The sequence below is a fragment of the Canis aureus genome, chromosome X (assembly GCF_053574225.1).
Source record: "Canis aureus isolate CA01 chromosome X, VMU_Caureus_v.1.0, whole genome shotgun sequence".
NCBI lineage: Eukaryota > Metazoa > Chordata > Mammalia > Carnivora > Canidae > Canis > Canis aureus.
In genome coordinates, this window is record NC_135649.1 from 87,633,428 (window position 1) to 87,657,297 (window position 23,870).

Below are 23,870 nucleotides of genomic sequence, written 5' to 3' on the forward strand. Positions count from 1 at the left end.
CATACAAATGGATGTTTATCACAGCATTGTTGGAAACAGCCAAAAGTTTAAGATAAACCCAGATGGCCATTGATAAAGAAATGGATAAAATATGGTATCTTCCTGGGGCTCCTGGATGGCTCAGTCAGTTAAGTGTCTGCCTTCAACTTAGGTCATGAACTCAGGGTCCTGGGATCGAGTTCCATATCAGGTTCCCTGCTCAGTGGGGAGTCTGCTTCTCCCTCTTCATCTGCTACTCCCCCTATTTGTGCTCTTTCTCTCACTCTCAAATAAATAAAGAAATCTTTTTTTGAAAAAACATGGTATCCTCCTGCAACATATTGCTATCTATATATAAGGGACCAGAGTGTATGAGTCAATACAGAAAAACAATTAATATTAAATTAAAAAAAACAAGCTGCAAAATGTATAGGATATATATGCATAGGAAGACTCCTTATATAATCTTTATCAAAACCCATAGAAATATTAATCACATTTCTGGATTTCTATTGATGTATGTTAAAGTATTAAAATGGATAAATATCAACTTATCATAGCGGCTGTCTCGAGGATATGGAGAAAGCAATGGGTCTGGAGATATGATCAAAGGGGAGTCTTACATCTTACTATTTTTTTTTCTAAAAATAAAGGATGCACATAAAATGTGTTTCTTTTTTTAAAAAAAAAAGTGTTTAAAAAAAAGCCACACACATACAAAGGCTAGAAGGAAATATAGAAATTATTAACAGTTTTAAAATCTGGGACATGATAATGGGTGTTTGTTGTATATTATTCTTTTGAAAAGTATGACTTTCTAAAGAAAATTCAAGTCCTCCAGCATTATTCTAGAAACATAGTAGTTCTATTTCTCAGGGAAAGAAAAATAAGGTTTTGTTAAAAGTGGTCAAGTAGGCAGACTACACACTGAATGTTCATGTTCTGTGACTGGTCTAGACCTGTCCATGCTGGTGTGTGTACTCTCAAGCTAGCTATGTGTACTTCCTTTTTTCTGTTGAAATCCCGAAGGGATCTTTAGAGAGCGATTTCATAGCAAACTTAGATATTTTTAAAAGTCACCATTAAGGAGTGGAATACGAAAGAACTAGCTGCTCCAATAAAGACCAGACAAAAGAAATTCTCCCTTGGGAGAAGAAAAGCACAGAAGATAATAGATGGAATATTTAGGTTACTTCTACTTCACACAATCCTACTTCCAGCTGGGCAGTTTCTTCTAACACACGCTGTTCTTGTCACCATTCTTGGAATAACTCTTGGGCCCCAGTCTGACGCTCTGTCTGTGACTATAAACAACTCTTCCTCTATAGTTAGCACAGCCACAGAATAATGACACCGCATTAGAGACATGAATCACAGCATAAATACTTTTTTTATTATGATAAAATAAATCACTGGTTGTCTGTTTCTACAGGCATAGGCAGAAAAGGAATTGGGTTTTCTATTTTTTTATTATGCACTGGAAGTGAGACCATCATTTGTTGAATATTATGTGTTTAAAAAAATGGCTCAATGCCTATAATGAAAGAGATGATATGTGATTTTGCAGACCTTTGGGCCAAGCATGGGTGACGCTTTCCTACAGAATAAAAGAACGAGTCTTAACACCTCAAACATAATAGATAAAGAGGTATAGTAGAAGATAGAGAAACAACAATAGAAGTGGGGGGTGAAGCTAAAGGCACAATGGTCTCTGCAAATATATTACCTTATGTTGAAATGGAAGAAGCAAAGAGGGATGTCATCTGTAGCATCTCTTCAGTATTTGGTGGATTACACAATCCCGCACTCAATAGAAGAATATTGAGTCTTTGTGTCAATCGGGATAAACCAGGGTACACCACAGTAATAAACAACCTTCCAGCTCCAGTAGCCTAAAGGTTGATTTCTCATTTCTGTGACAGTTCGAGAAAGATGGCTTGGGGCTCTGCTGTTGCCATCATCCTCACTTTGAGTCTCAGGCTTGATGGAGCAGCCACCAACGTAGACTATTGCCAGTCACCAGGGCACAAGGAAAAAGGACCTCACATGGGTTCCTAAAGCTTCTGCCAAAGGTGATTCACATCACTTCTTCCAGCGATTCACTGGTCAAGACAAGTCTTATGGCTAAGCCTGACAACACGACGGGAACGTATTCTTCTCCCATATTCCCACCTTGCTGTGTCCCATGCTTCTGTGGATTTCATACCTATGTATGAAATGTCCAGGTTCCAGGGGAGCATCTTCCCTTAAGGTGAGACAAAATGTGGAATTAAAATCAGGTGCAATCAAGTGATTTCCCTAGTGAAAATGCCCCTTCTCGGGGATATGAAAGAATCACAGCCTACTCCATCCATGTATAGGAACTAGGATATTGTCCAGGTATAACTTTGGAAGAAAATGTCTGAGAAATACTGGTGAAAGTGGAAAAAAACAAAGGACTCCATCTACCCAGGAATTGACTAGAACCCCACAAACCTAATCTGCAACCCTTCCCATCACCGAGGGAGATATGGAATTATAGCCTGTGTAGGCAGAAAGAGACTTTTGAGACTATCTTTTTTTTTAAATATGAAGAAACTGAGTTACAGAATTAAAGTAAAGAGCATAATTTGTGGAGGCAGCACATGAACAAAGGTAAGTCCATACTCCTGGAATTTCTAGCCCGCCTACATTCCCTCACCTACCACTCTCCATCATCTCAGAGGATATTTGTGTTTAAATCATCAACTTCCTTCTGTCTTGTTCAGGAAGAGAACATATCCTTCTTCCTTCTAGATGATTCAAAGTCTCAGTCCCCATCTCTCCCAACTGCTTGAGGATGAGGTCCTTCATAAGTTCCTCTTTTCCTCCAACATCTTCCGTCTCTCTTTCTCAGACATTATTTATTGAACTCTCAGATATTGAGAATGAGTGGTCTAGATCTGGTTCCCATGTAATTTGTAGATATATACATCCAGAATCTTTTAAGAAAGATTTTAATTATTTATTCATGGGAGACACACAGAGAGAGAGGCAGAGACACAGGCAGAGGGAGAAGTAGGCTCCTTGCAGGGAGCCCGATGCAGGACTCGATCCCTGGACTGGGATCATGCCCTGAGCCGAAGGCAGATGTTCAATGGCTGAGCCATCCAGGTGTCCCCATACATCCAGAATCTACCACCTCTCACCCTCACCACTGCTACACCCTGATCCAACCTGACGCTGTAATAAGCAGAATGATGTCCCCCACCCCAATGACAGCCACCCTCTAAGCCCTAGAACCTGTGAATCTGTTATCTTACATGACAAGGGAGATTTTGCAGATGTGATTATGAGTGTGAACCTTGAGATGGGAAGATTACTTGGATTGTCTGAGTTGCTTTAACCTAGTCACATTCATCTTTCCTAGGTGGGTCAGAGAATGACGTGATGATGAAAGAGAGGTTAGAGAGATGGTGGCATGAGAAGGATTCAACACCCTGTGGCTGGTTCTAAGATGTAAAAAGCTACAGGTAAAGACTAGGGAGAGGCCTTTACAAGCTAGGATAAGCCCTGAGCTTATAGACAGCAAGAAAACAGGGACCTTGGTCCTACAACCACAAGGAACTGAATTCTTTCAACAGCCCAAATGAGCAGGAAATAAATTCTCCCACTAGGACTCCCGAAAAGGAACACAGTCAACCAACACCTCGATTTTTGTCCCATGATACCTGTACCTGACTACTGACCTAGAATCTGTAACATAATACATTTGGGCTGTTATTAAGACACTAAGTCAGTGGTAATGCTCCATAGCCATAAAAATAAATGAACACAGGCATCATCTCTTGTTTGGATTATTGTGAAAGACTTTTTAAGTTAACAGGTCTACCCGCTTCCATTCCCTAAGCCCTCCAGTGTATTCTCAACACAGAGGTCAGAGGGGTGTTTTTAAAACATGTCAGGCCATTCCAGTGGTTTTTCAAGTCACTCAGAATAAAAAGCAAAGTCATTACAATGGCCTTTGGAGTCACAACCTAATCCCTTATTATCACTCTGGCCCTTACTCTTACCACTCTTAACCTTGCTTACTCATCTCCAGTCCTACAGTGTCTCCCTGGTATTCCCTGTATATATAGGCACATGCCCCCATCTAAGGCCATTTGCACTATCTAGTCTCTCTGCCTGAAATAGTCTTTCCTCAAATATATACTTGGCTCTCACATTCTTCAGTTTTTGCTTAACTGTCACTTTCTCACTTAGGCTTTCCCTGACTATTCTATTTAAAAGTACAATACCCTCTCAGTGCTTTCCAATTTATTTTTTTTCTCAGTAGCACCTGTTTATATATATATATATATATATATATATATATCCCTTATTTTACTTATTTTGCTTGTTCTTGTCTTTCTGTACTAGAATTTGATCCCCATAAATGAAAGGATATTAGACTGCTTTTGTTTACTGATATATGCCCCACACCTGCAATAAAATGTGGCATCTAGTAGGCACCCAATAAATATGTGTTGAGTAAATGAATGTGCAAATAAGTGAATAAAAGAGTTAATGGAGATAACTAGGAGCCTCTGGATGGATCAGAGTAATCAGAATTTAGTGGCATAAGGGTGGCATGAGGGTGGTGGACCCTGACAACTCATTCCTGGGGACTTCCAAGGTCTCTGCTCATATTCACAGTCATACATGCACTTTGCAGAGTCTTTCCTAGTTATTTCCAATATTTGCATATCTATCTCCCAGTGCCAAAAAATGTTTCTGATGAATTATTTCCAAACCCCACTGGTTTTAAGCAACATCTGCTGTCCTGACAATCTTGAATCAAGGGGAAAATCAGATCATGGTCATGTAAGATCAGAAAGTATGATAGATTAGTTAAGAATACAGTTATATCAAAGTTTGACTCCTGTTTATACCACTTATTAGTTATGAGACCCAAGGCAAGCTATTTAAATACTTAGTTAACTTCAGTTTCGTCACAGGTACTATGTGATTAATAATACTAACTTATAGGGTTGTCAAGGGACTCAGTTAACACATCTGAAGCATCTAGACTAATTCTCAGCACATGGTAAGTTATTTAGTACCCGATCATTATTGTTGACAGCACAAGCAGGTTTTCCATTCTTGACCACCTCAAGTTCTGCTTCATCTTTGGTACCAATCATGTGTTCCATCTTCGAGCAGACCTATTATCTGACACAAACATTTGCTTCCTCTTCCACCATTATGCCCACTCTTGTCCTGCAGGCTCTTGCCCTTGGAAATGCAGGGTCAGTCCTGAACTTAGTGTAAGTTCAGGCCTGAAACTCTGCTGGATCCAGCAGAAAGCTTGATCAGAAAAGCTCAGAGAGACACAGAGAAGAGAATTGAAGGTAGAATGTTAGGGCCCAAGTTGCATTTTTATATCTCCTTTTCTCCCCCTTCTCTCCTGTGTTCTACCCATTTGTTCAGGAGGCTAGGAGAGTCCTTCATCATCCAAAGAGAGATCCTTACTAGGATTATAGGAATGGATCACAGAGTAGAGAATGTTAGAGACAAAGGCAGTCCCCCCAATATCAACCAATCATCCCTTCTTCCCGTGGAAGAATCAACTTCACAGACATTTATGGAAGAATCAGGAATCAAACCTAGATCATCAAAGTTATCCTGCCAGCAGAGCATAGTAGCGTAGCAGACAGGAAGAGACCTTACTCATTTCTACATTTCACAGAACTATATTAACCGATCTTACTCTTTATTGGTTTTTTTTCTATTACCTTGGAACGGTAAAAAATAGGAGTCAAGGCATAGAAATGAAAGGAAATAGCAGATATTTTTCAGAAGGGAACTTTAATACCTCACTTTTCAAGACCCAAACTACTGTGTTATCACCTCTGAATTAAGCCCCAGCTGTTGTGCCAGACAGACTCCAACTTCAAAAATGAGGGATTTGAATTCAATCAATTTATTTTCTCTGACTCAGTAGAAAATTTTCCTTTTTATTAAAGTCTTTTTATTATCCACAGGTAAACCCGACTAATGGGGAGAAGAGGAGAAGGTGAAGGATTCATTCAGTACAATGTACCACGACTGCATAGAGCACAATTCAGACATGTTTCCTTTATTGTTGGAAGCAGTGGTGTGTTAATAGAGTGTAAGAACATGATTTACACACACACACACACACACACACAAAGAGGAGTTCAGTCAGCACAGCAAGTCTTGTATAGCATTTTTGCAGTCAAAACTCTACCATTGAGCTACTCCCCTCGCACCATACATAGCATTTTTGAATGAGCTGATATCTTTAAAGTTTTGGACAGTTAAAGTTTCAGCAGACTCTGGAGAATCTAAAGGTAGGGCTCAATTGATAGTAGAATTGACAATAGAATTTAAGAGGCTGACACCTGAACCTCTGTTGATACATGAAAATGGTTATAATCTCAATTCTGTTAAAATAACTATTTCTGTATCACCATCATAGAATGCAGTAGGGGTCTTCCATTAGGAGAAAAAGCTGTTATTTTCATAGCTTCCACTTCTCCAAGAGAGCAATGGTGTTGTTGTTGTCAGGGACAGTCTTTTCAGGCAGGGGAGCTTTGTAACTGTTTTGTAACTCTGTATTTGAGAGGGAAAGAAATTAAGATATGCAAGACCATGTTTTTATAAACTGACTTCAATTCAGAGAAATAACTAATTGATCATGGGCAGTGACTCTTTTGTTTACAAATAATACACTGTCATTCATTTCAACCTAATCACTTTGCAGGGTCTAAGGGCCTGGAAAACTCTGCTAAAGGGCATTGAATTTATCCCATTAGCAGTGGAGAGCTATCAAAGGTTTTTGAAAAATCAAGTCTCAAGATCACATCGAAAGCTCTGTGGTCATGGGATTAGAATGTTAATGCCAAAGTCTAGGCAAAGGAGGATGACTAGGTAGTCTCAATTTAAAAAAAATAAAGGAGAGATTCCAAATGTCAATTTTGTGGTAGAATGGACAGGAATAGGTAACTGATTAAATTAGAGGTCATTTAATTTATGGTGTTATCAAGTGCATTGACAAAATGTGAGGCCATTTGATACTAGAAGCACTGATTGTCACATAAAAACATTTTTTCCTATTAAGTAAGAGAAATCTTACTTAAGCAAGAGTCAACAGACCATTGGGCTGCAGGAAACCTTGAGAGCTTCCCTCTCGGGTAGTACAACTTTTCAAAAAGGATAGAATCTGCGGCCCAAAGTCTTAAGAGAAGGAAATTTCACATGTTTTCTTAGGATCTCAATGTTTGAGAATCTTTCATGGTAAAAGAGAGCAGACAAACTAAAAAACTGAAAAGACATTTATCATGTGGCCTGAGAGTCATATTTGTTTCCTAGAAGGGGGACCAGCATTTCATGAGTCTTCTCAGAATCTATGACCCTAGCCATTCAGTGTGGTTAAACACACTCTTGCACTGAGCACCAGTCATATATCACGTGCTGGGGATGTAAAAATCAGGAAGGCAGACTTCACAGGCCAAAATGATAATATGTCCAGGTGGCTTTTGGGGCTATCTTCAGTCAGAATATCTCTCTGCCATACCACAGGCCAATACAGGTGGTTTTCTCTGTATTCTTAAAGTCTTCCTAGGTATTTGTATTTCTTTCACTTCATTGACCACACTGATTTAGCATTATTTGCTTTCATGTTCATCTCCTCCTAAGACTGTGAGATTTTACGGCATGAAGGCCATGTCTTATCTATCTTTCCATACCCAGCACCCTTTGATGCTGCCTGGCATATGCCGAGAGCTCAGTGAAGGAAAGATCTTGACTTTATTCTTTGGATAAGTATATTTATTCTTATTCTGGAAATTTCTTCTTATTCTGAAAATTACTATCACTACTTCACAGACTTCCCTTATTGAAATTTAAAGATCATGGAAGTTTTAACAATTTATTCTGGCTTAATCTCCCAGCAATTTAAACATATTGGTAGCTTTTCTCTTCAGGAGGTATAGAGCAAAAGAGCATGGGCCTTGAAATCTGAAGACATGAATCAAATGCCAGCTCCATCATTTACTATCTGATAATAATGGGCAGCCCTCAGCTTAGCCATCGGGGAATAGCAGGAGAGGAGAAAAGTACTGTCTTCATGGGATTATTCTGAGGATCAAATTAGGCAATGCATGTTGTTAACTGTAAAGTGATATGGGGATACTTATTATATAGCATATTGATTACCTGGGATGCCCACCAAGAAGAATAATACACAGTTCTTTTCCTTGACTTAAAAAGTCTACTTAATTTGGTACATATGGAGGGATGGGAAGATAGTTGGGGCTTTCTGTTCTGAAATACGGTAAAATAATATTTAATAATTCCAAATATTTTCAGCAAGAACATATCACTGAATGACAAAAGTGTCATAAGTTTTCAGGATTTATGTTAGAGAAATTTTACAAGTTCTTAAATTTGGCTCTCTTCTGGGTACAAAGAATTTTCATAGCTCAGTTGACAAAGAATGACTTTGAACAGGAATGAGAACCTTAATCTTATTTTGAAAACATCAATTGTCTAATTATTATGGGCTCTGTATATTCTTTTTCAATAACTGTGGCAAAGAGAATTTCATAGTCAACGCCTTCTGCAAATATGCTTTTGTGGTAGAAAGAACAAATACATTTTACAAAGAAAAATAGCCCAGATTTAGAGAATTATACTGACTTGTTGACTCACTGGCTGAGTTAAATAATTCCCCCCCTCAGACACTTGGCAGAGTGAAAAATCAAACCCTTCAACTTCATGGCTCTTTCTATTTGCTTTTACTCAGCTCATTTTCTCGTAGTTCCCAAAATGCGAATTAAAAGTGTTTTGCTACCTGATGACAGTTATAGATGATAAATTTCTTAACTCCTTAAACATAGAAGAAGTCAGGATTCTGTCTATTTATATAGCTTGTATTTTATTTTATTTTATTTTATTTTTATTTTTTTCTATATTTTTATTGGAGCTCGATTTGCCAACATATAGCATAACACCCAGTGCTCATCCCGTCAAGTGCCCCCCCTCAGTGCCTGTCACCCAGTCACCCCATCCCCCCGCTCACCTCCCCTTCCACTACCCCTTGTTCATTTCCCAGAGTTAGGAGTCTCTCGTGTTCTGTCACCCTCTCTGATATTTCCCACTCATTTTCTCTCCTTTCCCCTTTATTGCCTTTCACTATTTTTTATATTCCCCATATGAGTGAAACCATATAATGATTGACCTTCTCCCATTGACTTACTTCACTCAGCATAATACCCTCCAGTTCCATCCACGTCGAAGCAAATGGTGGGTATTTGTCATGTCGAATTGCTGATAATATTCCATTGTATACACAGACCACATCTCCTTTATCCATTCATCTGTCAATGGACACCAAGGCTCCTTCCACAGTTTGGCTACTGTGGACATTGCTGCTATAAACATCGGGGTGCAGGTGTCTTGGTCTTTCACTGCATCTGTATCTTTGGGGTAAATCCCCAGCAGTGCAATTGCTGGGTTGTAGGGCAGGTCTATTTTTAACTCTTAAAGGAACCTCCACACAGCTTTCCAGAGTGGCTGCACGAGTTCATATTCCCACAAACAGTGCAGGATGGTCCCCCTTTCTCCACATCCTCTCCAGCATTTGTTGTTGCCTCTCTTGTTAATTTTCACCATTCTCATTGGTGTGAGGTGCTATCTCATTGTGGTTTTGATTTGTATTTCCCTGATGGCAAGTGATGCGGAGCATTTTCTCATGTGCATGTTGGCCATGTCTATGTCTTCCTCTGTGAGATTTCTCTTCATGTCTATTACCCAATTCATGATTGGATTATTTGTTTCTTTGCTGTTGAGTTTAATAAGTTCTTTATAGATCTTGGACACTAGTCCTTTATCTGATATGTCATTTGCAAATATCTTCTCCCATTCTGTAGGTTGCCTTTTAATTTTGTTGACTGTTTCTTTTGCTGTGCAGAAGCTTTTTATCTTAAGTCCCAATAGTTCATTTTTGCTCTTGTTTCCCTTGCCTTCATAGATGTGTCTTGCAAGAAGTTGCTGTGGCCAAGTTCGAAAAGGGGGTTGCCTGTGTTCTCTAGGATTTTGATGGATTCTTGTCTCATATTTAAATCTTTCATCCATTTTGAGTTTATCTTTGTGTCTGGTGTAAGAGAATGGTCTAGATTCATTCTTCTGCCTGTGGCTGTCCAATTTTCCCAGCACCATTTATTGAAGAGACTGTCTTCTTTCCAGGGGATAGTCTTTCCTGCTTTGTCGAATATTAGTTGACCATAAAGTTGAGGGCCCATTTCTGGGTTCTCTATTCTGTTACATTGATCTATGTGTCTGTCTTTGTGCCAGTACCACACTGTCTTGATGATCACAGCTTTGTAGTACAACTTGAAATCCAACATTGTGATGCCCCCGGCTCTGGTTTTCTTTTTCAATATTCCCCTGGCTATTCGGGGTCTTTTCTGATTCCACACAAATCTTAAGATGATTTGTTCCAACTCTCTGAAGAAAGCCCATGGTATTTTGATAGGGATTGCATTAAATGGGTAAACTGCCCTGGGTAACAGTGACATTTTCACAATATTGATTCTTCCAATCCATGAGCATGGAATATTTTTCCATCTCTTTGTGTCTTTCTCAATTTCTTTCAGAAGTCTTCTGTAGTTTTTAGGGTATAGATGCTTAACCTCTTTGGTTAGGCTTATTCCTAAGTATCTTATGCTTTTGGGTGCAATTGTAAATGGGATTGACTCCTTAATTTCTCTTTTTCAGTCTCATCATTAGTGTATAGAAATGCTACTGATTTCTGGTCATTGATTTTGTATCCTGCCACACTGCCAAATTGCTGTATGAGTTCTAGCAATCTTGGGGTGGAGGCTTTTGGGTTTTCTATGTACAGTATCATGTCATCTGCGAAGGAGAGTTTGACTTCTTCTATGCCAATTTGAATGCCTTTTATTTCTTTGTGTTGCCTGATTGCTGAGGCCAGGACTTCTAGTATGATGCTGAATAGCAGTGGTGAGAGTGGACATCCCTGTCATGTTCCTGATCTTAGGGGAAAGGTTCCCATGTTTCCCCACTGAGAATGATATTTGCTGTCAGCTTTTTGTAGATGGCTTTTAAGATGCTGAGGAATGTTCCCTCTATCCCTACACTCTGAAGATTTTTCATCAGGAATGGATGCTGTCTTTTGTCAAATGCTTTCTCTGCATCTAATGAGAGGATCAGATGGTTCTTGTTTTTTCTCTTGTTGATATGATGCATCACACTGATTGCTTTACAAGTGTTGAACCAGCCTTGCATCCCGGGAATAAATCCCACTTGGTCATGGTGAATAATCTTCTTAATGTATTGTTGGATCCTATTGGCTAGTATCTTGTCAAGAATTTTTGCATCTGTGTTCATCAAGGATATTGGTCTATAATTCTCCTTTTCAGTGGGGGTCTTTGGTTTTGAAATTAAGATGATGCTAGCCTCATAAAATGGGTTTGGAAGTATTCTGTCCTTTTCTATCTTTCGGGAAAAGCTTTAGTAGAATAGGTATGGTTTCTTCTTTAAACATTTGATAGAATTCTCCTGGGAAGTCATCTGGCCCTGGACTTTTGTGTCTTGGGAGGTTTTTGATGACTGCTTCAATTTCCTCCCTGGTTATTGGCCTGTTCAGGTTTTCTATTTCTTCCTGTTCCAGTTTTGGTAATTTGTAGTTTTCCAGAAATGTGTCCATTTCTTTTAGATTGCCTAACTTACTGGCATATAGCAGCACATAATACGTTTTTAAAATCATTTGTATTTCCTTGGTATTGGTGGTGATCTCTCCTCCTTCATTCATGATTTTATTAATTTGAGTCTTTTCTCCTTTCTTTTTAATAAGGCTGGCCAATGGTTTATGTATCTTATTAATTCTTTCAAAGAACGAACTCCTGGTTTTGCTGATCTGTTCTACAGTTCTTCTGGTCTCTATTTCATTGAGTTCTGCTCTAATATTTATTAACTCTCTTCTTCTGCTTTGTGTAGGTTTTATTTGATATTCTTTGTCCAGTTCATTTAGGTTCAAGGTTAGCTTGTGTATTTGAGTTTTTTCCAATTTCTTGAGGGATGCTTGTATTGCAATGTATTTCCCTCTCAGGACTGCTTTTGCTCTATCTCAAAGATTTTGAACGGTTGTTTCTTCATTTTCTTTAGTCTCCTTGAATCTTTTTCATTCTTCTCTACTTTCCTGGTTGACCCTTTCATCTTTAGCAGGATGGTCTTTAACCTCCACGTGTTTGAATTTCTTCCAAATTTCTTCTTGTAGTTCTAGTTTCAAAGCATTATGGTCTGAAAATAAAAAGGGACAATCCCAATCTTTTGGTATCAGTTAAGACCTGATATGTGACCCAGTATGTAGTATATTCTGGAGAAAGTTCCATGTGCACTTGAGAAGAAGGTGTATTCAGTTGTGTTTGGATGTAAAGTTCTGTAAATATCTGTGAAATCCATCTCATCCAGTGTATCATTTAAAGCTCTTGTTTCTTTGGAGATGTTGTGCTTAGAATATATGTCATTTGCAGAAAGCGCCGTGTTGAAGTCTCCCAGTATAAGTGTATTATTATCTAAGTATGTCTTTACTTTGGTTATTAATTGATTGATATACTTGGCAGCTCCCACATTAGGGGCATAAATATTCATGATTGTTAGGTCCTCTTGTTGGATAGATCCTTTTGTATGATAGTGTCCCTCTTCATCTCTTACTACAGTCTTTGGGATAAACCTTAATTTATCTGATATGAGGATGGCTATCCCTGCTTTTGAGGGCCATTTGAATGGTAAATAGCTCTACAACCTTTCATTTTCATTTTGGAGGTGTCCTTAGGTCTAAAATGAGTCTCTTGTAGACAGCAAATAGATGGGTCTTGCTTTTTTATCCAGTATGAAACCCTGCATCTTTTGATGGGATCATTAAGCCCATTCACGTTCAGAGTTATTACTGAAAGGTATGAATTTAGTGTCATCATAATACCTATTCAGTCCCTGTTTTTGTGGCTTTTTTTCTTTGGACTTCCTCTTTCTTTTACAGAGTCCCCCCTTAATATTTCTTGCAGAGCTGATTTGGTGGTCAGTTTCTGCCTATCTTGGAAGCTCTTACACTCCTTCTATTCTGAATGAAAGCCTTGCTGGATAGAGTATTCTTGGCTGCATGTTCTTCTCATTTAGGACCCTGAGTATATTCTGCCAGCCCTTTCTAGCTTGCCAGGTCTCTGTGGAGAGGTCTGCTGTTAAACTAATATTTCTCCCCACATAAGTTAGGGATCTCTTGTCTCTTGCTGCTTTAAGGATTTTCTCTTTATCTTTGGAATTTGCAAGTGTCACTATTAAATGTTGAGGTGTTGAACGGTTTTTATTGATTTTAGGAGAGACCTCTCTATCTCCTGGATCTGAATGTCTGTTTCCCTCCCCAAATTAGGGAAGTTCTCAGCTACAATTTGTTCAAATATGCTTTCTGGCCCTCTGGCCCTCTTGGCGCCCTCTGGAACCCCAATTATACTTAAATTTTTCCTTCTGAGGCTGTCATTTATTTCCCTTAACCTTTCCTCATGGTCTTTTAATTATTTTTCTCTTTTTTCCTCAGTTTCCTTCCTTGCCATCAACTTGTCTTCTATGTCGCTCACTCTTTCTTCCACCTCATTAACCCTCATTGTTAGGACCTCCAGTTTGGATTTCATCTTATTAAATTGATTTTTAATTTTGGTCTGATTAGATCTAAATTCTGCAGTCATGAAGTCTCTTGAATCCTTTATGCTATTTTTCAGAGCCACCAGTAGCTTTATAATTATGCTTCTGAATTGGCTTTCTGACATCGAATTGTAATCCAAATTCTGTAACTCTGTGGCAGAGAGTACTGTTTCTGATTCTTTTGTGGTGAGTTCTTTCTTCTAGTCATTTTGCTCAGTGCAGAGTGGCTGTATGAGCAGGCTGCACCAAGAATATTAACCATGACCTAAGTAAATTTCACCCTTGATGACTCTGAGGAGGTCAGAGACCAGAAATTGAAAAGAAAGATCAAAATGACATAAAACAAAAGGAGCACTAAAGTCAAAAACAAATTTTAAAACAAAGTAGTAAAAAATAAAATGCCAGGAATCCCAAAGAAGAAAAAAAAAGAAGAGAAAAAAGCAAAGATAAAGGTGGGGGGGAGAATAAAAAGGAGGGGACTGGGAGATGGTGGTCGTGACCAAGTTGTAGTGGACGGAGAATATAGCCTACCTGAGGGATCCTAGAGAGTGATCCTCTTGGTTCTGAGTATATTAAGTTCTGTATGTTAGAAGATGATCAGTCCCAAGTTTATATAAACCAGAAATACTTGTAGAGAGTCCCAACATTCATCACCAAAAAATAAACGAGATAAAAGAGGGGGGCAGATTAGGAATGGAGAGAGAATATAATCTCACAGAATGAACCAGCATGGTATACCACTTGGTTCCTGGTGCATGCTCTTCATGTTTTAGAAGGTATTAACTTCCACCATTGTAGAACAAAATGAGGAAGAGAAAACAAAACACACACACACACACACACACACACACACAAAGCATATCTTGTATATCTCCCAAAATTAAATTGAGTATGTTGAAGGGAAGTGCAAAATATATCTAAACCTGTAATTGTAGAAATATGAAAGTCAAAAAGGAAGAAACTTTAAAATGAAGAGGTGGTAAAATATTGCAGTTAAGGTGGGAAAGGAGAAAAATATTGGAAATTTTTAGTCTGATATAAAAACTAGTTGTACTGGAAAAGAGGGGGGGAAGGAGTGGTACCCTCTGGTTCTATATACTGTGAATATGTCGACTTCCCCTGGAACTTTCCAGTGCTGCTGGGCCAAGAACTTACTCTTCCCTTATCCTTCCAGCTGGTCTTCTGGGGGAGGGGCCAACTGTGCTGACTCTCAGGTGTGTGCACCTGGGGGAGCTGCCCTGCCCCCCTGCCAGGTGCACGGCTCAATGGGAGCTGTAGACCCTGTGAGGCCTCTGCCTCTGTCCACTGGCCCCCGCTCCATCCTAGGTACAGGGTGACACCAGAAGAAAAACAACACTGGCAGCAGCCAGGTCTCCAGCCCTGGAGTCAGCTCCTCCAGTAACTACCGCAGCTCCCAGTCCGCACTGGCCTGGATGCTCCTGGGGGCGGGGCGTGCTGACCTGCACAGCTCCGGGGCGCCGGGCAGCAGGAGCGTCCTCGCCTCCGCCTGTCCCAGGGGGGCGCAGGATCCTGGGCTGTGTCCCCCGCACCCTGGCATCCGGGGCCTGCGCTGCTGGAATCGTGTTCCGGGGTCGCGGCCCCTGAAGGCAGCAGGTGCAGCCCCCTCCAGCCCAGCCCCGGCTGACCCACCTGCTTCTCCCCGAGGCCCCGCCGGCCGGCGCTCCAGCCCTTTTCCAAGCTCGGCCGGCGGGGTGTGGGGCGCTCTCCCCTGGGGCGCCCCTCCTCTGTTAGTGACCCCAGGAACCTGGAGGTTCCACTGCCCCTCCCGTGATCTTGCCTGAGTTCCCTGCAAGCGCCTCTCCGTCCGGGAAGAATCCGGGGCGAATTGTTAAAGTTCCCGCTTCTCCGGGGCTGGGCTCTCCTGTCCAGGGGCTCTCACTGGCCCCCTTAGTCTGGCTCCTCGTGGGGCCCCTCCCCCACCGGATTCTGTTTTATTTTTTCCGCCTTCCTACCTTGTTAGAAGCACAAACCCTTCTCTCTGTAGCATTCCGGCTCTTCTCTCTTTAAATCTCAGGTCGAATTCGTAGGTGTTCAGTATGGTTTGAAAGTTATCCAAGTAAATTTGGGGGGCCTGGTGAGTTGGGGCCCTACTCCTCCACCGTCTTGGCCCACCTCCTCTACAGCTTATATTTTATTTATTTGTTTTTTAAAGATTTTATTTATTTATTCATGAGAGACACAGACAGGCAGAGAGACAGGCAGAGGGAGAAGCAGGCTCCATGCAGGGAGCCTGACGTGGGACTGGATTCCCGGTCTCCAGGATCAGGCCCTGGACTGAAGGCGGCGCTAAACCACTGAGCCACCGGGGCTGCCCTACAGCTTGTTTTTTTTTTTTTTTTTTTTTTTTTTACAGCTTGTATTTTAAATGAATACTTTCATTACTGTCTTCCCAAAGGTGATCAACAATTCGATTAAACATTAAACACACACACACAACACCTTCCATAGTGGATTTCACTGAAGGAAAGAAGTTATGCAAAGGTGGAGGACACCATAACTGTGCCCCAATAGTGATTTTCATTTGCAATAATGTTTAGAGGTCTTATAAAGCACCACACATTTAGTCTTAATGAATAATGAATTTCTCAAGAAAGTGATTTGTCTCACTTAGTAAACATCTATATTGTTTTGGTTATAGACCAGGCATGATGCTGGAACGAAAGAAAACGTTCCTCGTGCTCTTGGAGCTTCCTATTTCAATGAGGAGCCAGACAAGCATGAATCAATTGGTCACACTGATGAATATGTAATTCCAAATAGAGAAAAATGTTGTGAAAGAAAGGAGTTGGTTGGGCTTTTTAGGTAAATTACAAAGAAACCTGGTGCAGCCTGGGAGTGCTGAACAGGTGGGCTTTCTTTTTTAGGAGGCAGCATGTGACCTAAGAGCTGAAGCAGGCATTAGAACTCATTAAGGAGGGTTACAAACCCAGACTGAAAAGACCATATGTGCAAAGGTCCTGTGGTGAGAGGGAGCCGGACTTGTTGGAGAAACTTTTAAGAAACCCTATTTGGTTGAAACACAGAATTACTTTGTGTGTTACAAAGAATAAGAAGCCTTGGAAAGGAACACTGATTGAGAGACATTTCTGGAGCACTAGTCAGGGACAAGTGATGTAGCATCATATAGGCTGTGTCAAAGATATTGGTCTTTAACATCTTATGTAAAGAGATGTGTATTTATGCATTCAGCAAATATTGAGAGGGCTTACCATTGCCAAATACTCTTCTGGAATCTGAGGATAAAACAACGAATAATAAAAAAAATACAGGACCACACTTGTGTCCATTCTGGCTCCAGTATAAAAGGTAGATTGGATGGGGGTCATCACTGATGTCTAGAAACTAGTCTATAAGCTTTTGTAGCAGTTCACATGAAACATAGTGCTGGTTTAATTTAGGGCAATGGTGGTGGTAGTGATGAAATGGAGAGAAGTGAACAGAGCTATGAGACGTTAAGACGTAAAATCAACAGAACTTGGTGATAGATAAGAAACTGGGTTGAGAAAAGGGAAGTATAATCTCTATCTTTTGTTTCTTCCTTGAGACACTGTTGGAAAAGCTAAGATTCACTAAAATAAAAAAGTCTGGAAGACAGTTACATTTACTTTTCTTTATTGAAAGATAGAGGGGAGTAACCATACATTCAGGTTCATAAGTTCAGTCTTGGACAAATTGACCTTCAGGTGATATTCAAGTGGAAATATTGAGTAAATAGTTGGATATACAACTTTGGAATTCAATGAAGAGGTCCTGGGTGGATAAATTTGAGTGTTGTCAGGTTAGGGATGAGACTGGAAATCACCAGACTATAAACTCCATGATGTAGGACTCTATATCTCTTGTTACTTATAAGTAGAATTTTAGAATAGTGTATCTGGCACATACTAGGTGCTCAATAACCACTTGTTAAGTGATAATACTCAACAGATGAACTGAGAATTCTTTGAAATTTTCTTATGTAAACTTATGAAATTGCTCTCATCTGGGTTCTTCCAGAAATATTGTAGTACATTTTGTCTCTGCTGTGCAAAAATCGTGAGCAAAATATCAACATAATTAATTTAGATTAACACAAAAAATAAATGTTATGGCATGAATGTGATTTAACCTTGGCAAAGATGGGTTTCTCCTTTGATAGAGTATATTTCTGATCATGTATATTTCCCTATGTAATAATATTAGACAGTGATTCAAAGACATAGGAAGAAAAACAACAAAGTAGGAAAAGAATAAGATGAGGAGGAAGTGGTGGAGTCAGGGAGGGGATAATGATACAAGGGTTGTACAGAACAGAGGCCTCTAAAAAACAAGCCAAGAAGTTTGTCTCCAGTTGGCTGTATTTAGCATATATGTATAGAGCATCCTCATGCCTGGCTCTAAGATCAGGTGAATGCACACAAACATATATACATATGTAGGATTTTTGTGTGTGCTCATTTTGTTTGAATGACTTAAACTAAAAGCTTGTTACCGGGATGCCTGAGTGGTTCAGTGGTTGACCATCTGCCTTCTGCTCGGGTTGTGATCCCAGGGTCCCAGCAAGGAGCCTGCTTCTCCCTCTGCCTATGTCTCTGCCTTTCTCTGTGTGTCTCTCATGAATAAATAAAATCGTAAAAAAATAATAATAAAAGCTTGCTACCTTCTTGTCTTGTCTGCTTGGGCTACTATAACAGTATATCATAGATAGACTGGGGGGCTTATAAACAGCAGACATTTATTGCTCACAGTTCTGGAGGTTAGAAGTCTCAGATCAAGGTGTCAGTGCATTCAGGATCTAGTGAAAATCCCCTTCTGGATTGCAGACTGCAGACTTCTCCTTATACCCTCCCTCAACAGCAGGGTGGAGGGAGCTCTCAGGACTCCCCTTCTAACCCCCCTCCCATGAGGGTTCTGCCTTCATGACTCAGTCACCTCCCAAAGGCCCCCCTTCCTAACTCACCACATTTCAACATCTGAATTTGAACATATGAATTGGGAGGTGAGGAATAAACATTCAGACCATTGCATTTCTCAACTCCAATCCTTCATTAACAGTAAATTGCTCCTTGGTAGAAATACAAAGGTGAAAACTCTGGAAGACATCTAGGCACCAGCAGCCAGCATACATTGCATCCTTCCATGTGTAGAGTTGAGTGCTAAGCTAGAGAACCATATGGAAGACATGTGTGTTGCCGTAGAAATATTTAAAGTCTAATGTTAGCAATAGGATGCTTAAAATGTTATTTTCATGTATGTACCTATTACTATGTTTTATTAATATTAAGACACGAAGTTTCGTATTTTAAAATCTCTGAAATATGGATATATCCTATAGTAAATGGCATATTACAACTGCCATCAGCAGCATTCACAGTGTAGTTGTCATTAACTGCACATGAGAAAACTTGGCGCTTTTCTTAGTGACATGACTGTACGACTCCAGCCCTTTGACATATCAAAGAACAGATCATTAAGGACCACTTGATTAAGGAATACGAGTCCTGGTTGCTCTCTGAAAATCTTCCATGGACATTGTATCATCAAATCATCATTTACAGAATGTGTGTAATGCTTCGGAAGAAAATTCTGAAGACAGTAGAGCAGCATGCTTGTAAAAAACAAAACAAAACAAAACAAAACCTTTTGCATCAACAACATGCCAGCTGGGATGGAGGATATTGCTATGTGAAGAAAACACATGGACATTAGTAACTTTGAGCCAAGAAGTGATTCAAAAGAGTCAAGCTTTCTCAAAATGTGAAGATGTTTTAGGAATACATCAATCAGTTTATTTCACTCATGTTCCCCTCTTTATGCAAGCACAAGTGTGATATATGATAAAATCTATATTCACATAAGTCTAAAAGAGTTCTTTCAGATAGTACCAATGGAAATTCCAGGTGATAAGACAGATTTATGCCATCGTTTAAATGGCAGCATTTTACCATTACATAAAATAATGGCATGTCTTACAACCAACAACATTGTAGATTCAGTGAGATGCAAAATGATAATCTAAGTGAAACACCAAACCAGTGACCATGACAACAAATAGATATTAGGGCTCTGTACAATGCAACCAGAAAACTAGAAGATAAAACCAATTTAACAAAAGTGAGATGCAGTTCAGAGCAGACATGTTTGCCATTAATCCAAGGTTGATTCTTTTAAAATGAAATAAAATTTCTCAAGAAAATGGAGTCAATAAGGTTTAGCATGAGAGATGTTCATAGAATATTGCACTGCTTTTTTTTTCATCGTTCTTACCTTTCCAGTCACAATAGAGCCTCGGAGAGATTTTTGCCCAGTGTTATGCAAGGACACTTGTTACTCTAGGGCTACTTGTTGACCAGAAAAAAATAAATTGCATTTCCATCTCCTGAAGTATTGTGATGATTCACATGAATTAGCCTTGAAAGTATTTTCCATAAATTGTTTTCAGTATCCTTGCCCACGAGGAAATATTTTATGCTTGGAGAACATAGTTCAACACAATAGGTAATGTAGCCTTGGTAAATTTAAATTATAAATTATAATATGCTCCTTTTGTACACTTGAGGCAAAACTGGGCAAACTTAATATTCCTGGGATACACTACTTCTTTCCTGTGTTGGATTTCTAAATGTTAACCAAGACCACTGAGACCACAAGAAAGGTATAAAGAGCTGACACCTTTTGAGCAATTATATAGCCAAGCAGTAGACTAAGAACTTTTCAAATATTTTTAAAAATATATTTTATTTATTTATTCCTGAGAGACACAGAGAGAGGCAAAGACACAGGCAGAGGGAGAAGCAGGCTCCCTGTGGAGAGCCCGATGCCGCTGATCCCAGGACCCCGGGATCACGACGTGAGCAGAAGGCAGACGCTCAACCACTGAGCCATCCAAGCATCTCTGAATTATTATTTTTAAAGTCATGCTCTCAATTTTTAGTAAATGTGACTATAAGAAATATCTAACCTTGTTAGTGTTGCTTCTGCATGAGCTGCTTATCACTTAATACTCCTACACAACGTACCCTGTGAGGAATTGCCAGTCGACCCCCACCCTCCCCAGACTGGCACCAGAAGAAAAGGAACTGTTTCCTTCAAAGAATTTAAAGAGTATTATCTCAACATATAAATTAATCCATTTCCCTGTTAATCAGATTTTCCTATCACTTGTTATATTTTTTTTCCTTACATAAACCCTTCCAAATACCTTGGAATAAAGCAAAGAGTAAACAAATAGTAAGTTTAAGAGCTTTCGTAGCACCAGATATTGACAAACCTGGTCAATACCCTAAGGAGTCCACAGTAAATCTGGAACTGAGAGGCTTGCAAAATAGTACTTAGAATTAGGGTGGGGAAATTAAATTTACTCTCCCCAGAATTTACCCACTCCAGAATCTTTTCCCAAGTGTCCAAAAGTTCAAGTGTCACAAGAACAAGTATTTAACCCAGCTGTTCAATCCACCATCCGGCAGATCCCAGGGATTTCTTGTATAGTTCCTGATGGCCCAAAACATTTGCAAGTTCTCTGCATCTTTTCTTCCCAACATTCTTTCCTTCCTTTATGTATATATTTATTCAATCGGTACAAATGTTCTTATTGAGTATCTTATGTGGCAGGCTTTAGATTATTGCCTGGCATTACAGAGGGGAATGAAACATACCCCTACCCAGAGAAGTTCACAGTCTGATTGAACAGATAGACACATAAAAATCAAGTTACATTATGAGGGGTCCATACTCCATATGTGACTGTTTATCCCTCGATTTAAAATTTTTGATTCTGAAAGAAGTTTCAAAACCTATCATCACAGTGAACCCAAAGTAAACATCACTGCAGCCTGGGTTTGTTTCATATGTCAGGGCCCTTGGATCGTCATCCTCTAATAGTGAGCACAACTGAGGCAAATGGGATTTATCCTTTACAAACCACAACTTCTGTGCAAGAATTAATGGCCTTGGGAAGTGGCTCAGAATATATGACATCCTGAGTCCTCTTAGGTCTAAATTGACTTTGATCCTCATCTCACTTTGCAACCATCTCTATCATTGCCTGATGTGCTGAAGCCTCCCCACGAGTACCTGAGATTCCCTCCCTAGCAGCTTCTTTTTCCTTGCAAAAAAAGACGAAAGGAAAAAATAAGGTTGCAGGGGCATCTGGATGGCTCAAGCAGTTACACGTCTGCCTTCGGTTCAGGTCATGATCTCAGGGTCCTGAGATTGAGCCCAATGTCTAGCTCCCTGCTCGGCAAGGAGTCTGCTTCTCCCTCTCCCTCTGCGGCTCCCCATGCTTGTGCGCTCTCTCTCACTCCCCCTCTCTCTGTCAAATAAATAAATAAGATTTTTTTTAAAAAAGATGGTTATAATGTTCTTAAAAGGAGCTACACTGATTGCATAAGAGCTGAATCATTAGAAACACAAGTCCTGCTGTGGCTACTACAGGAAACTGGGACGTACCGGAGGAGCACACAGTGGGTCTTGTTCTGATTCCAGCCCTCGGGCCATCTTGGTTCTCTGTGGTTGAGAGTTCTCATGGAAGTGAAGTCAGAATGTCTGTCGCTGGCACATTTCTACCAGAGGAGCCCGGTCTAACGAGATGTCATTCCTCAGAAAGCTGCCTGGCAATAATACCTAAATGAGAGTACCAAGGTGATATCCTTGGAAAGGAAAAAGAGTCAAGAATGCAGTACTTAAAATATTTGCAAAGCAGCCACCAACAGCCAAGCATGCTCACTTGCTTGTTTTGGCTCTCTGTAGCATAATTTATTGGCTCTTCTCAGAAAAGGAAGTGTGCCCACACAATGCAAGCCCATGAAACAACCCTCACCATTAGTTGCTTCTACTTCTGCCCTCTTGGCAGTTCACGGCCCTCATTGATCTTTTTTCTTCATAATATCTAATTTACCAATTATGCAGAGCACAACAATGTCCTTGAGGAAGGAAAAAACATACCCAAGAAACCTTCCTTGAAATAGTTTCTTAAAATATTCAGCTGTAATATCTATTAGTTATGTCCATGAAAAGATAGTCCAAATGAGTCCCTGAGGGGTGGTTCTAAATGTTGTGTGCATTTATTTTAAAGAGGTACTCAAACTCAAATAAAAATTAAGTGTCACTTGGTGTCACCGTTTGGGTCTAATTTGCCTGTGTACCTCAGGAAGCCCCAGGGTCCTCAGGCAGGCCCTGGGGCTCCTTGAATAGAGGACTTTCTAGGCCCCAAATGAAGGACTGTGCGTAGAGCTTTGGAGCTGATGATTTGTACCCCAAACACACAGTGCAACCCTAGGAGAGGACAGCTAAGGAGCACCACCTGCTTCAAATTACATAGCCAGGTAGGGAATAAAGAGAACGAAGCCTGAGTTTTCTTCCCTCATGCAATCTGAGGATATGAATAACCAAATCCCAAAAGGCAACTGCATAAGATAAGAGACAAGGAAAGAACTATTTGGAAGACACACCACTTACCAGTAGAGATGACTCATGGGGGAGGTAACCAGTTGGCCCAGGTCAGTAGGTAGAAACCTGGTAACCAAGGGGGCTGAGTGCCACAGGAACCAGATTATAGTTGAGCAAGTGAAAAGGGCACTAGCAGTGCCCATGACTTCACAGATGGAGATTTGGGAGCTCAACGTTGCTACTTTCCCTGCTTTGAGAAGTCCAGCCTATCTGTCTTTCCATAGACACAACTCCATATTTTATCTACATGTGTTCTGGATGGACTATCCTTCAGCCTGTAATCTAAATCCCACCAGCCTTCTTTAGCCCCATTTTCCCAGACCATTCTAGCCCACTATGATCACTCAATGATCCTCATGGGGCACTTCAGGATTGTCTTTTCTTGTCATTTGGACTTTTTCATACTATATGCCTCATCTCCCAAAACAGCTTGGAAGCCCATTGAAGGCAGCAGAGTTAGGGTTGGGTGCCTTATATCATTCTCTTACTCATCTTCCATAGCATTCAGCACAGTGCATTGCATGTAATGCTCAATAAATGCAAGCTGAAAAGATGTGTAAATCAACCCGAAAAGTACTATAGACAGGGGCCCCTTGGGTGGCTCAGTTGGTTAAACGTTCAATTCTTGATTTCAGCTTAGGTTCTGATTTCAGGGTCCTGGGATCAAGCCCCACATCAGTCTCCTCGCTCAGTGGGGAGTCTGCTGGAGAGTCTCTCCCCTCCCTCTGCCTCCCCTTCCCCCCACCGTGTGCTTGTGCTCTCTC

At 40.2% G+C, this 23,870-nt stretch overlaps 1 long non-coding RNA gene across 1 annotated transcript in view; it reads right to left on the reverse strand.

Annotated features, from left to right (window-relative positions):
* Positions 1–1,350: 1,350 nt before the first annotated feature.
* The window catches only part of LOC144307912 (uncharacterized), a 127,620-nt gene continuing 105,100 nt past the window's right edge, over positions 1,351–23,870 (reverse strand). Inside the window, exons 4-5 of the long non-coding RNA XR_013374576.1 lie at positions 22,108–22,307; positions 1,351–2,224 (exon numbers count right to left, since the gene is read on the reverse strand). This is a non-coding gene — a long non-coding RNA (uncharacterized LOC144307912). The remainder of the gene's footprint in view (positions 2,225–22,107; positions 22,308–23,870) is intronic.